The sequence below is a fragment of the Aquila chrysaetos genome, chromosome 13, assembly GCF_900496995.4.
Source record: "Aquila chrysaetos chrysaetos chromosome 13, bAquChr1.4, whole genome shotgun sequence".
NCBI classification, from domain to species: Eukaryota; Metazoa; Chordata; class Aves; order Accipitriformes; family Accipitridae; genus Aquila; species Aquila chrysaetos.
The window spans coordinates 12,917,490-12,931,629 of record NC_044016.1 but is presented as its reverse complement, the minus strand read 5'-3'; the positions used below and the strand labels follow the sequence as shown (position 1 = coordinate 12,931,629).

Sequence of the window (14,140 nt, the reverse complement as noted above, 5' to 3'; positions counted from 1 at the left end):
AAGCAGAGATACAGAATTTCTTGAGCACAGGGATACCTGGAACACTGTACTTGCTAATCTCTGAGAAAGCCCCTTGCCAACTGTCATTTATTTTTCTTGTGTTCAGGTACGTGGGATGCTGTGGCTACTTCCCTTATGATGCACAGGGAACGTGATCACAGAAAACACGTTTGGCTTTTTGAACTATTCTGACCCTACTAGTGTCACTCCTGTAAGGCCCCAGTGTTTCTTATTCATGTAACAGGAAAGAGACAAAGGTAAATGACTGACTAAATCCAAGGGATTCAGATGATACCAAACTAATTTAGAAGGCAAAGAACCAGCAATGTCATGCTGGAACACTCGCAAATTGAAATGAAAAATCAAGTTCAAACATTTAACCAAGAGGTGATCGGTAATTACACCAGAACAACTGGTAGCAGAAGGCATATTTGCCATTTCTTGAAATCTCCATAATGACTTTTCTTTTTTTCTGGAAAATGAACTTTAACTAAGCAGGTTATAATCTCAATTACAAATACTACAGTCCACATTATGTAGGATGTCAGATTCTGAGACTGAAGTTGCTTCTAATCCTAAATCCTGCATCAGTACATTATATGGCTCAAAAGCTCCATATTAAAACAAAACTAAGCCTATCATCAGTTTTGTCCAACCAACTTAGATAATTAAGGTCTGATTATTTTTTTTTTAAGATAACATCCACAATTCAAAATTCAATCTGGAAGCAGGCATCCAAAACTGAGAAACTGGATGGACATCCGTATTTTGGCTGCTGTGACTTTGACCAGTAGGATACTTGCATAAATGCAATTCATTAAGGAGTCTTAAGGGGTTTTATTTTAATGACTCCAGCTGTTGAACGAAAGGTATGTTGCCTTCTACCACAGTCATACTATGTTTTCTTCAGCATTGCCTTTCTGGGAAAGCCCACAAATTTAAGGCAAAGCCTCCTAACAGGAACTAAGGCGTTCGGGAAGAAAATGACACGGCAATCCTGCGTTGGAAAGGAATGAACCAGGAGGATGATCAGAGACCTCTGTCACTTCTAAACTTCCGTAATTCTTTAATTTCTAAAACAGCCCTGCTTAGAAAAAAATAAAATTCATTAATCTCTAACAAAAATCTGACAGAGCGATGGCAGTTGCCATAAGACATTTGCTGCTTTTCTGTTGTTTGTGAGCGGTGGGAGGCTTCAGGAGGCAGCCAAGCCACCCTGCCAGCTTGCTGCTGCTGCTGCTACAAGCGGCAGCTCCCCTGGCCCTCCCTGTCCCGCGTCCCCACAGCTCCCCAGCTCCCCTTCTGCTGCCCCTGGCACCCAGCTGACCTCCCAGGGAGCTCACCAAAATGGCAGGAAATTAACCCAGAGAGAGAGGGAATAGTCCTCCGGCTTGGTGAGCTGAACCAACTTGGTGGGGCAGGGCAGCGGGCAAGGAAGGGAGAGCAAGGTCTCCCTCTTCTGACAGCAGCAAGCGGGCAGCTCAGCCGGCCAGGACCTCACCCCAGCTTTGGGGCCCCCAGCACTCACCCACTTGCCAGTTATCATTGCCAAAATGTCGTTGAACAACATCCCGACAAGCCCGCAGAATTATTCTGAGGTTTAACAGTGTAAATAGTAAAATGATTTGTTATTCAAAGCCAGGAAGCTTGATACTCAAACCCTCGAAGATTAGAAGAAGGATCAGGAAAACTGAGAACATAAATTAAGGCTTTGAGCTTTTGATGGAGACCAATTCATAAGTTGCAGGATAAGTACAAAGAACACCGTCTGGCTATAGCCAGCCCCCACAGTTTTCTTGAAATGTTGTCCAAAGCTAATAAACTAGTTTACTTCATTCAGAAGTTTTGTGTAGCTAAACTTGTTACGGCAGAGTAAGACGGGTCCAGTTTATAGTATGTCAGAAGGCTGCTTGATAATGATTCTTTGTTCAAATTTAAATTATACATTTGCTTCTATTTTGAGAGTTACAGCACAAAGCTGCGTGTTTCAGGTAAATCAAGTAACACCTAGCCAACTCAATATAGATTTGTTTGTATTGATTAGCTGGACAAGTCGAGATGCTGAGACAAACCTAGAAAGACTGTGTTAAATTCCACTGCTTATTTTCAAAGGTCATTTTGGAAATCACAAGTAATACAGGCTATTCTGGGTTTCAGACTAGACACAGAAAACAAACAGAGGCAAGGCACATGTCGAGTTGTGGTTTTAATTCTATTTTCAACATAGTTTATATGACTTAGGACTCCAGCAAGCAAACAAGCCAACCATTGAATCTAAAACTCAGCGTAGATTTTGCATAGCTCAGCATGGAGAAGTTACAATAACTGAATGGTATTTTTCACTTAAGTAAAAATAAAATCAGAAAATTACTAGCTGGCTGAGGAAAAAAAAAAAAAAAAGAACCTTTCTCTCAACATTTTAAACAACTGAGACCTTTCCGTGCAGTACAAAGGAGTTTAATAGCCAACGGGTGATATCATACTTTTTCACTCTTGCTCTAATCTAACTGTAAATCAAAACAATCTCATAAAAGGTTAAATTATTAAGAACAGTGGCCCAATGGAAGTGTCATGCAACCAGGAAACCAGGATGACCATAAAAAGAAAATGAGGCTGCTGGTAACCATTATAATGTAAGGCTGAATCACAAACGCTAACACCAAAGACCTTTTTCTGTTCCAGTTATAACCCTTGAGAGTTTTGTCTGTTGCTTTTTTTTTTCCCTCTCTGAAGGGAGAAGTAGGCCCTATAACCACCCCCGTTTCAGTTTCTCTCTTCCCAGCTACGGTTTCTTACAGTAACTTGTCTGTCATTGTCCGTGAGCTTAAACAGAGCACTGCATAAGCTGTATGCATCACATACATATCCGTCCCCAAGATGCAAAATCCTTCCCTGCAAGGGAACATTTTGGTGCAATCTAATGCAAATTCTGAGCTCAAGGGAGGCAGGAGCGAAGAGGTATTTCACCAAAAACGTTTCTGTAGAATCAAAAAAAACCAACCCCCCAAAAAAAGATAATTTAAGACTACCAGTGGCAAAGACCAGTGACCACAGGAGCAAGTTCCTACAAGGCTCGCCGTATTAGAGAATTAACTTCCGAATTAACCCAAAGCGCAGGAGCCTCCCTTGGAGCCGGAGGGGGCCCCGGCAGGCGCAGCAGCCCTTCCCCGCACAGGGCGGGAGACCTCCCCGGTGAGAGAGCGCCTTTGCCGCAGCGACTTTCCTGCGCCCCGGGGCTGGGGGAGGCTCGGCCGCAGCCCCCGCCGGCCCCGACACGGCTCCCCCGGCCCCGCGTGACACCCCCACGGCGCCAGGGGAGACCCGCGCCCCTCCCCGCCCGCCCCAGCTCCACGCCGGCGCGGAGGCTGCCTCACCCCCCCGCCCCGGCCCCTCGGCGGCGGGACCCCGCCGCCCCCCCTCAGCCCCAGGGCTGGCGCGGTGTCGGCCCGCGGCGCCGCTGTCACCCCCCCGGCGCCGCCGCCCGGGCGGGCGCGGGAGCCGGCCCCGGCCCCACCGCCCTGCGGCATGCGGCGGCGGCGGCGGCGGCGGGAGCCCGCGGCACCCCCTCGCCCGCCTCCCGCCGACCCGCGGCCCCGGCCGCGCCGCGCCGGCGGGAGCCGCTGACAGGTCCCCGCCGGTGGCCCCGGCACCTGCGCTGCGCTCGCCGCCCTAAGAGGAGGGGCTGCCGGCGAGACCGCGGCGCGGCGGAGCGGGAGGCGGGAGGCGGCGGCGGCGGCGCACGGCCGGCGGCGGGTCCCCGGGGGCGGCGGGCGCCCCTCGCCCTCGCCCCGCCGCGGGGCCGGGCGGCCGCAGCCGCGGCGCCGCCGACACCTTACTTCCTGCTTCGCTACCCAGGGCCAGACCCATCGCGGCGGAGGGATCCCGCCGCCTCCCGCAGCCTCCTCCCCCTTCTGCTTCTGCTTCCCCCCCCGTTCCCTTTCCCCCTTTCCCCTCTCTCTCCTGCAAGAAAATAATTTGACAGCGATTTGCTGACACCGGGAATTTTTTTTTTTTTTTTCCCCCTCCTTCTTCTTCTTTGCATCACGGACTCGGCAAAGGCAGCGCGGCGGGCGGGGGAGGCCGTGCCGGAGGTAAGTGCCGGTGCCCGGAGCCTCCCCCGGCCCGGGGCGGGGGGTGGTGGTGTGCGGCGGGCCCCCGCCCCGTTCCGCTCCGCTCCATGTGCCGCCGGCGGGGTGGGTGCCTGGCAGCGGGGCCGGGGCCGGGCCAGGGGGAGTATGTTTCCTGGCGGAGCGATATTTGTTTACAGGATGAGCGCCGTACTGTAAGTGAAGTAGGACCGAGCCCGGGCAGCTCTGTAATAAATTAATATCGCAATTGGTCCCTCCTCGCCGACACCGACATAAGCCCCGCGCCCGGCCCCGCCGCTCCCCGCGCCCGGCCCCCGCGCCTGCACTTGTTGCAGACTTCACGCCAGGTAGGCGAATGCTTCGAAGTTTCATTTTTGCGCGAGCTGGGGCTGCGCTGGAAGAAAAAAAAAAAAAAAAAAAAAGAAAAAAGAGAAAATAAAGGGTGTGGGGGGGAAAAGTTTGCAGTTCACTTTCAGTCTGCAGCGCCGAGTAGGCGAGGCCCTGCCTGCTGCCGCCTCCTCCTCCTCCTCCTCACCCATCGCCGCTCCCCGCCGGCCGGCCGCGGGCAGCAGGGCGGGGGGGGGGGCGCCGGGGCGGCGGGAGCGGGCGGGGGGCGGGCGCGGCGGCGGGGCGCTGCCCCGTACCTGCCCGGGCGGGGCGGGGGGGGGGGGGGCGGCGGCCGGCCGGTCGCGGGGCGCCCCGCCGCCGTGCCGTGCCGTGCCGGGGAGTGGAGTGGAGTGGAGGCGGGGAAGGCCGGCTCGGCGGGGCTTGCCGCGGAAGTTGTCCGAGCGGCGGTCCCGCCGTACCCGTCACGGCCCCTGACACGAGTGGCCGGCCCACGCGTGACTTCTCCCTGCCCGCCCCCGCCCCGCGCTGCGCGGCTGCCGGCAGCGCGGTCGGCCGGGTCTCGGTATCAGTCGGTGTTAGCAACGAGGCGGTCCGGGGCTGGGCTTTGGAGCCCTTCCCTGCGGCCGCGCGGCACCGCTGGGTGCGAACTTCTGTTGGAGAAACGTGGATTTCTCCTTCGTTTCCGCGGGAGCGGAATGTGCGGCGGGGCACAGAAGTGCTTCGTTTTTCTGGCCCGTCAAAATACGGGGTGTAACGAGCAAAAACTCTTAGCCAGATGTTTAAATAGCAGAGAGGCGATTTGCAAGTAAAATTAATTGGCAGTTAACCAGTTAATAAATGGATAATGCCTACTCATCCTTCTGCTGACTTTACAGAGCGGTTTTCACGTCTGCCAATCAACTAGCCGGCTTGACTATTCAAGATGTAAACTTAGCAGGGTTAATACCTTTGTGCAGTAAAATCTGACCTGTACCTGCTGTCCCGGTGCATCAACACAGGTCGTGACTCAAGTGGTTAGTTGTTGGTTCATAGATTTTTACAGACCAATATGATAGCAGCAAAATAAATATGATGATCCATAACTAAAGTATGGAAAACGTCGCAAAGTGCTTAACTGCGTGATTAATGTTTTAAGCGGGTAATCGCTGGGGGTGACGTTTTATGTCTTTGACAGCTGTAATTTTACTGTAAGTATGGGAGGAGGGGAGAGTTCACCTGGCAAGCTTGGGCCTGGCCTGCTGGGCTGCTCGGCGGGGCCCCCCTGCCGCCTGTACCCCTCCTGCTTGGGGCACTGGCCCACAGATCTCCCCCAGGGACCTGCCCCCTGCTCTTGATCAGGGTCCCGTGTCATGATGAAGTGACCCAGCTGTATAATGTCATCGTATGCGTGAACCGTTCCTGCATGCGGTATAGGTATAGGCAGCTGTTTGCTGTGATCGCTTATCTACTTGGTGGTCTTGTCCAGATGTTAAATTGGATCAGAATGGAGCCATTTCCTTAATAAGACGCATCTATCTGGAAATAACCCATTTCACTTCGTTACCTGCTGAAGTGTCGGGGCATTATGTGCCCTTGTTGGTGTGTTAGCTTTTTTCCTAAGGCATGTCCAAGGCACATACTTAACAACAAACGTGCTGCTTCATCAATGCTATGTGTATGTGGCATGGAAGTTAAGCTATGCAGCTTTGCTTCAAGCAAATATATTTGTTTAGAATTTAGATAAGTGATTTTTCATATGAAGAAAATGTGTTGTATGCATTTTTCTTCTATACCTGGTAGTCTGATACGCTTTGGAAAAATTTAAGGCTTAAATATACCCTACTCAAAAGTTTTGGCGCAAATAAATGCTCTTGTGATCTGTTCCACTACCACTGATAAGCAGCTTGTGTTTCTGAAGTTGGGAGACTCCAACAAGGAACTGAGCAGCACTGTTGGCGTGGTAGTCAAACCAGTGTATCTTGAAAAGCCAAAAAAGCTCAAATACAGGTAATGCCCTTCACCGTGGAAGTTGGCCTGAGTGAAGAGTGGAGAATCGGCCTTTGGTGAAATGATAAGGCCAGAGCTTAATCACGCTGCTATTAACGTTATGTTCTGCTGTTGGCATCCCTCCCCTGGGGGAGAGGGATGAGGCCAGGGGGTAGCTTGGTAGCCGTCCTGCCTCTAGTGTTTACATCGCTCCCGCGTGGGCCAACGTGAGCATAAATAAACCATAGCGTGACTAACCTCTCTACCTAACATTAACTCATGTTGTATTTAGATAGACTGAAAAAGTCTCCGTGTCTTATCCATTTAATTTTCTTGACCTTTATGTTACTGCTGATGACCCGCCTCTGAGAATACTCCAGTATGCATTTAAGAGCATAAAGCGAGTCCTCACTTCAGGTTCGTTTCGCTTTTGGGTAGCATTCAACTAGCCTAGGTAGGAAAAAAGAATTCCTAGATTGTAAACTCAAAGCTCTTGTTAATTCTCTTCTTCTGGTCATTTAATTCTTCCAGGGATATAGTGAGGCTTGCCATTGTAAATTGAGCTTGTAACTTGGGATCTGGCAGGGAGTATGAGCAAAGTATAAGAGCAGCAGTCCTGGAATGTACTGTAGGTTTCTTAAAGCAGTGAGATAATATTTTGCTGTCAATATTTTCATCTTATTTTATTTTTGTTTGTTTGTTCTAATCAAGTGGGGAATATGTTGCTTAAAAACTTACTCAGCAAAGTGTTGAAGAAGTCTCTTTTCTCCCTTTCCCAATACCGTAATAGGACAGTAGTAGACTAAAGAAGAAGGGCCCTGGGATCCATAATGTCATTGTGAGATTCTGGTGCTGGAAGGTTGTGTCTCCTTATGATGTGTCATAATAACTTGTGAGATAAGGCAGTTTCATTTCAGCTTCCTTAAAAATACGTGCTTTTTTTAAAAAAAGCAAGCAGTGTTTGATAGATACAAAATAATCGTTGATATGGAAACAATTTGTTTCCTCCTCTTGCGTTTTTTTGAAGCTGCATAGCTTCCAATGAAAAATTATTATCAGAATTATAATTTTTTCTGTCCCTAAAATTAAGGGATCCCTTTGCCTCTCTTCCACCTGTAAGATGTAGGCAGAAGCATCTTTAAGTACATGTATAAATTCTGCCTGGCGTGGCTGCCACGCGCTTGGTTATTTACGTAAGGTGAGAAGCACGAGTGGTCAGAAGCGCTGACTTCCATGACACGGCTTAGAAGAGTAGTGTTACTGCATGTGTGAGTATTTGTAGGGTGGGGAGTGAGGGAGCTGCACTCGAAACTAAAAAAATGAAGGCAGCAAATTCCATACGTTTTGCTGCATATGAAGTTATAAAACCTCTTCTTAACTTGTCTGGCTCTGAGAAACCCGTTATTGTAACCAATTGCAGGGCTGTGAGGGGAAATCAGGCCTTCTAAGATAAAGACAAAAATAGCGCATTCAAATATATTTTAAGAAAGGCGGCTCTTCCTTCAAAGAGTAGGTCTGAGCGTGGTTTAAAGAAAGGTAGCAAGAATTTTATCAGTTTTGGTTTGTTCTTTAACTCTTTGCTTGAAACCAAACAGATTTGAGAGATCCATTGAATTTGCTTTTGAGCAGCATATATTTATTTATGTGCCAAGTTATCTTGTAGAGCTTGGGGGATTATTTCCCCTTAGCTCTGGAGATGCTGAGAATGGGCTTTTACACCATCATGTCCTTGCTGCTGCCATTGCATGTGTGTCACTAGGTAGCGTGTGGTCCAGCCCAGCCGGGAGGATGAAGTGGGTTACATGGGCGGTCGCATTGATGCTGGTTCTTGTTGGATATTGGCTTCTGTGGGCAGAAGGAAGAGTATATCTGACAGCAGTTTATTTTCTCTCTTTCTGGCTTGGCATCATCACTCCGTGGTGGTGAGGGTGCGGGCTCACCTGGTCCTGCTCAGAACAGCAGCAGAAAAAAAAAGACATTGATTTGTATGGGGGAAAAACTGGAAAATGTGCTCAGGTTACAACCTGCTGCAACAGAAACTAGAGGGCAAATACATCATTTATGTTACTTTCTTCTCAAGAGGATAATGGTTTGGGGAACCCAGGGCATGCTTGTAATAGGGATTTTTTTTTTAAAGTTTAAACTCTCCATATTAGAGTGGGAATGTTGCAGGGTTTTGGTGGAGTCATGTAGCGTTGGGTATATTTTGAGGTTCTAAGTGAAATGAGTCTTGTGGTTTCAGCTTACTCTGTAACAAAGAGTAACGTGTCTCACACAAACAGCCCACCTAAGTTTTCATAGTTGACTGATGATTTGCTCTGGAAAGACCCAAAATGCTGATATGATGCAGACTCAAAAGGTAGTTGGATTTTTTTTTTTTTAAATTTTATTTTTGCTTTGCCTTTCTCGAATTTGCAGTTTAAATTTTGTTAGAATTTCACGCGAATCGCTGATCTTCAGCTTCCCGGCTGCCGGTCAGCTGGGCTGGTGTAGGTCACTTTCCAGGCACAAGGCCACAAGTGCTGAGTTTCCCTACCCCGCAAATTCGACCTTTCTAGAGCAGCCTTACTGGGCCTTATCACAAATTTTCTCTTGTCTTTTTAGTTCAGCAAGAAAATGGTTGCTGTCTTTCCCCTCCCTCCCCTCATCAACTGCTCATGGTAAGATTTTTGATAGAGCCTGCATTGTGATATGTCCTTGAAGTGCAGTGCTGCAAGGTTTTGTTTTGCTTTGTCTTTTTGTTTTTTTTCTCTTCATGTTTTGACTTCATTGCATCTATAGCAAAGCAAGATTGTTGCAGATGGTCTTTTTTGATATTTGGGTGGGTTTTTTTTATTTGTCAAAAATCTCCTCTTCAGTAATGAGGAAAAGCTCAGACTCGGGTACTAAAATCTCCAGCTAACCCTGGAATGTAAAGACTGCAAAAATATGAATTGGGGAAGGATTGCTCCAGCAGAAGGGGTATAAGTTAAATGTTAAATTATCAGCAGCTCTTTTTTAAAAGGTCCCAGACAGTGAGAGGTTTTTGTTCACACTGTCTGGCTAGAACAAGGCTTACCAGGGCTCCTAAAGGACAGGGTCCATTTGAGGTGCAGAATTTATTTTGGGTACTTTCTCTTTAAGTGAATATCAAATCCTAAATAACTTCAACATGGGACTGTGGAAAGAAAGTATCCAGCCCTGTGAAGCAAGTGGCTATTAAGTTTAAAATGTGATAAGGGCTGAAGTTCTCTGTCTTTTAAAAAAAAAAAAAAAGTAGTAATTTGACTCTTAGTTGGCCATAAAAGATGCTGTACAGACCCATTTTTGTCTTCGTTCTCCACTCCGCTCCCCCCCCCCCCCCCCCATTTTCATTGATGGGGAAGTTTCATTTCCTTTATTTATATATTTTTAGTGTATGTGTGTTTGGGGGTGGGTGGGGGAGGATAGGAGGGAAGTTTGTGTTCTAGTTTTTATATTTAAAAGAAAAAAAAATAGCTAATGCTGGTGCGTTTAGGAGTGACCTTAAATACATCCTCACCTTTAAACCAAAAATTCTGCTGGTAAAATAGTGCATATTAGGGGATTAAGGGGTTTTGCAACACTTCTGTGTGGGTAAGAGTCCTGTCTTGAGTTCCAGTTGTGCTAGCAGAAAAGTGTTTTTCCCAGTATTGTCATATTTCATATGCCAAATCAGAACTAGAAATGTCTTTTCCTGGAAGGATCTCTGTTTACACTTGGAGGGTTATGCCAATTACAGCTATATTAGTAAGGCTTTTTTCTTTTTTTTTCTTTCTTTTTTTTTATTTTATATTTTACACTTGACCTAAATAGTAACTTCTTTCATTTTCTTAACAGAATACACACTACAATCCTGGCGTGTAGTTTTGGACTGGTCAGTAGGGGAAACCCTGCTGTCCTGTGGCACAAATGCATACGGGCACTCTTGCAAGAGTATGATCTTAAGTGGATCCTAGTGAAATGAATGGTCTTAGAGCTTTGCATAAGTTGAAATAGCCCTCTGCTCTGCATGCAGAATTGAATACAATTTATTGGTGAGCAGGAAATATGTTATGAAGTATGTTATTCATATGTCATACTATTTTTTCCTCAAAGAGATCCCATGTACTTTAATTTTGAATACAGTTTTTAAATCCTGCAGATTATATAAATTTGTGAAAGTTTGGAGGCATAAGATAAGATGCTATTAATACTTATTTTGATCAGAGACTAAAGATTATTTACTCCTTTGGACAGTGCAGCAGTGCATGAAGAAGGAGCAGGTAAATGGGGCTTCTTTGGCAAGAGTCTGTAGCTGCTGGGTGTTTGAGTAGGACTGCTGCTGGCAGTGCTGCCTACTGGACTTCTACGGCCAGTGCTTCGTCCCTGCCACTACCCTGCTGTCTCTCTTTCTGCTGGTGGAGAAGATGTCCTGGTGGAAGATCCCGTTTGTACCAGACACCCACCCCCCCGACTAGTAAATAGTGTCATTGTTATTTCATAAGCAAATTTGCGAGCAATTTGCTCTTTTTATGATGTTAAGATTTGCATTGTTAGCAACAATAACAGTGTATTAAATAAAAAATGGATGGTGACCAGTCTTTAAATGGTTCACATCTGCCACAAGTATGAATACTTAGAAGACCCTACATAGCTAAACTGAGCTTCCTTTTCCCCAAAATGTAGTCTGCCACAGCCCTGAAATATTTAGGACATTGACTTAGAGTTCCGTAAATATCTTCCCAGTTGCTTCTTTTTGGCCTGCCTCTTTTATGTTTTGTTCTGTCCTGAGCATCAAAGCTGGGCTTACCTTGCAGAGGGGTGGGTGGTGGTCTTGGAGTTGGTGACATGCTACTTTCAGCAGGGAGAGGGCTGCATGTTGCGTTCTCTCCGGAGACTTGAAAGCATCACCTTTGCAATGGCTCCTAGGTCACAGTGGGACTTCAAATAACCATGAGCTCTGTGGCCATCACCAAAGCTGAGCACAGGAGGCTGTAGTCACCTGAACCGCAAGTTTATGTCACGTGTAGCTCAGCATTAAGCACAGCAGTTCTGTTGCTGCTTGCCCCCCTAATATATTGGGGGGAAATGGGTGGAAGCAGTTCAGATGCTAACTCGCTGGCTCGCTTTTGGGTTTTTTTTGGTTACTTTTCAAAAGCTTTTATTGAGGGTTGCAAAGAAACCCCTGTGTATTTTGGTAAAACAAAAGAAATTGTTAATGTTAAGCTACATTGAATGGTGCAGCTTTGCAGGAGCGTTGATACTCCAGCTGTCTCTTTGGCCTGCCATGCAATTCAAATTCAAGCGAAGGTCTCCCACGTGGTTATTTGCATGCATCCTCCTATCTCTGTTTTGTATCTGCAATTTCAGTATGTGCTTCCAGAATTATTTTTGTTCATTTCCAATCATTCTTCAAAGATAACTGGCGAAAACCAACAGGCTGGTTGTGATTTTATAGCAGTAGAAGGTAGACAACTTTGATCTTCTTGTTAAATGAATTTTCTTCATGTGTGGGCTGGGTGTGTAGTGTGTTGATTTAGTTTTTATTGATCAGTGTAAAAACGTGAATTCAGCATCACACCAATGATAATAAACAAGTACTTGCAGTTATATTATAATGAATTCCTGGCAAAAATAGGGCAGAAAACCATCTCAGAGATTGACGTGCTTTAGTGGTGAGATGCTGAACCAGGGTACTTTATATAAAAGGACTGAGTAAAGCTGTTTGAAGTTCTAACTTTCTTTGGCAACACAATTGCTGCGAGCAGTAGCATGCCAAGCGGGGCAGGATGCAGTCTTTTCTGTAGGCATTTGAGTGTCAGAAATGGCATTCTTGCCTCCGTGCGGAAGGACTTTCACCCTCCTGATCACGCCAAGGTAGGACGGGTTGTAGGAACCAGGTATCTACTTTGTTAGAGGGTGTCTCTGAACACAAGCAGTGAAGCACTAATTACCTTTCAGTCCTCATGTGCAGGAATGCCCTGCGAACCATCCCCATGTGTTTCAATAAGCCTGCATGGCAAAGCATCAGGTACAGTGTGGGGCGAGTGGAGGGAGGTTTCTAAATTAGCAGACAATCTACGTCTGGAAAAGTGAGATTCATATTCATAACTACATTAAACACATATTTCTCAGTATGGTAGGGACATATCTCCATTTAAGGTGGTAATAATCCCTCTAAGCCAAAATGTTTGCAGAAGCACAGGCAGGCAGCTTTTCCCTCTTTTTTCCATTGATGCTGTGTGTTTCCAAAACTGGAAGAGGCTTCTCAGCTGTGGTGATGAACAGTAATTCTCTATATTTTTTCATCAGATAAGCTTGTTTTATGCTGTCAGAGTTCAGTAAATTGGTATCTGAGCTGCATGGATCATGATGAAAAAGTATTGCTGCTGCCTGCATGTGTTTGACAGAAGAAGAAAATGAGAAGCAAAATTTTTCTGAAGTGAGGAAAAGTGGTTTTCTTAGGACTATGAAATTTTGAAAGAGCTGGTTCATAATGCAGCAACTTTAGAAAAGTATTAAAGTTCTATTATAGTGAAAAATCATGAATAAGAGAATATGCCTTGCAGGTAAAACAAAAAAAGCCTTCGCCGTTTGTATGCTCGAAAACCAAAGATGCATTGCAGAGGATGAATTTTACCCTTCATTTTGCTTGTAGTAAAAAATTAGTCTTTGAAGTTAAAAACAGCTTTAGATTTAAAGAAATAATACACCTGAAAAGGGAGGTGCACAGAAAAAAGACATTGGGTTAAGTGCTGTTTTGTTAATGAAAAGAACGTAAGTTAAGCCAAATGTGGCTGCCTGCATAGTAAGGTACTGCTTAACATGAGTGAGGATGATAAAATAAGGTCCTAGCAGACTTTTATTTCAACGATTTCCAACTTTCAGAAGAAATTTTAATCTGGATGTTGCACATATATAAACGATAGACTAATACCACAGAATTACAATAATTTATGAAAGGAGCAATACTTTCATGCTGGAAGTCTGTCAGCATATGATCCCTTGGCTAACTACTTGATCGTTAGTTAAAGTAAGGGTTCATTAAAATAACATGGGCTCATCTGGTTTTAAAGACTAGCTCTCAGCCAGTAGGCGATGGTCCAAAAGTAATAAGGTTGCAGTGCAGATGTTGTGGCAGTGCCACATAGATTACTACATAAAGCTGGTTGATGGAAAGGCTTCCGTTGGATTAAGTATGCTCAGTATTGGGCCAAATTTTTAAATTTTTAGTCATCTGTAGCAACGCCTGCTCATATTGTAGTCAGTTGAACTACCTGTGTGACTGCTTGAAAGAAGGTGCAAGGTTGGGTCTGTATATGAATGCAGCTTTTTGGTGTAAATGTTTTACTCTCTAATAATTGTATTCTTCTAGTTGAAGAATTGTAATTACAAAGGGGATGATAGGCTTCAATTATGTAAAGAAAATCCTTACATTTGAGCCCCACGCTATCCTTAGTATAAACAGCTTGCTTTTTTTTTTCAGATAGAACTTTTACTTTCAGGTTATTTCTGGAAAATCTGTACTGCTAATTATGTAAATTGCAAGAAATGAAAAAAGAGAACAAAAGAGTGGGGCATCTTATTTTGGGCTTAAGCAAATGCAAAGTCATATGTGGCCATTCCAGCTGTCTATAGTACATGCCTGTGTTGTTCTGCTACTGCTTTTGTTACCAGTAAACCAGATCGCTTAAACTGGGCATTTCTCACAGGCTTTGTATGATCAGATTGCCAAATGTTGGAGCTGGGAAGTTTTTCCA

General features: G+C 45.7%; 1 protein-coding gene across 7 annotated transcripts in view; it reads left to right on the top strand.

Moving 5' to 3' along the window:
* The first annotated feature begins 3,753 nt into the window (after positions 1-3,753).
* The window catches only part of TRERF1 (transcriptional regulating factor 1), a 104,888-nt gene continuing 94,501 nt past the window's right edge, over positions 3,754-14,140 (top strand). For 3 of the 7 annotated variants that reach the window (XM_041128194.1, XM_030036210.2, XM_030036205.2), the window contains exon 1: positions 4,114-4,435. The gene's annotated coding sequence lies outside the window, so the exon portion shown is untranslated. Of the gene's footprint in view, positions 4,092-4,111; positions 4,436-14,140 lie in introns of those variants that run through there. The other 4 variants (XM_041128191.1, XM_041128192.1, XM_041128193.1 and 1 more) reach the window with 4 other exon arrangements.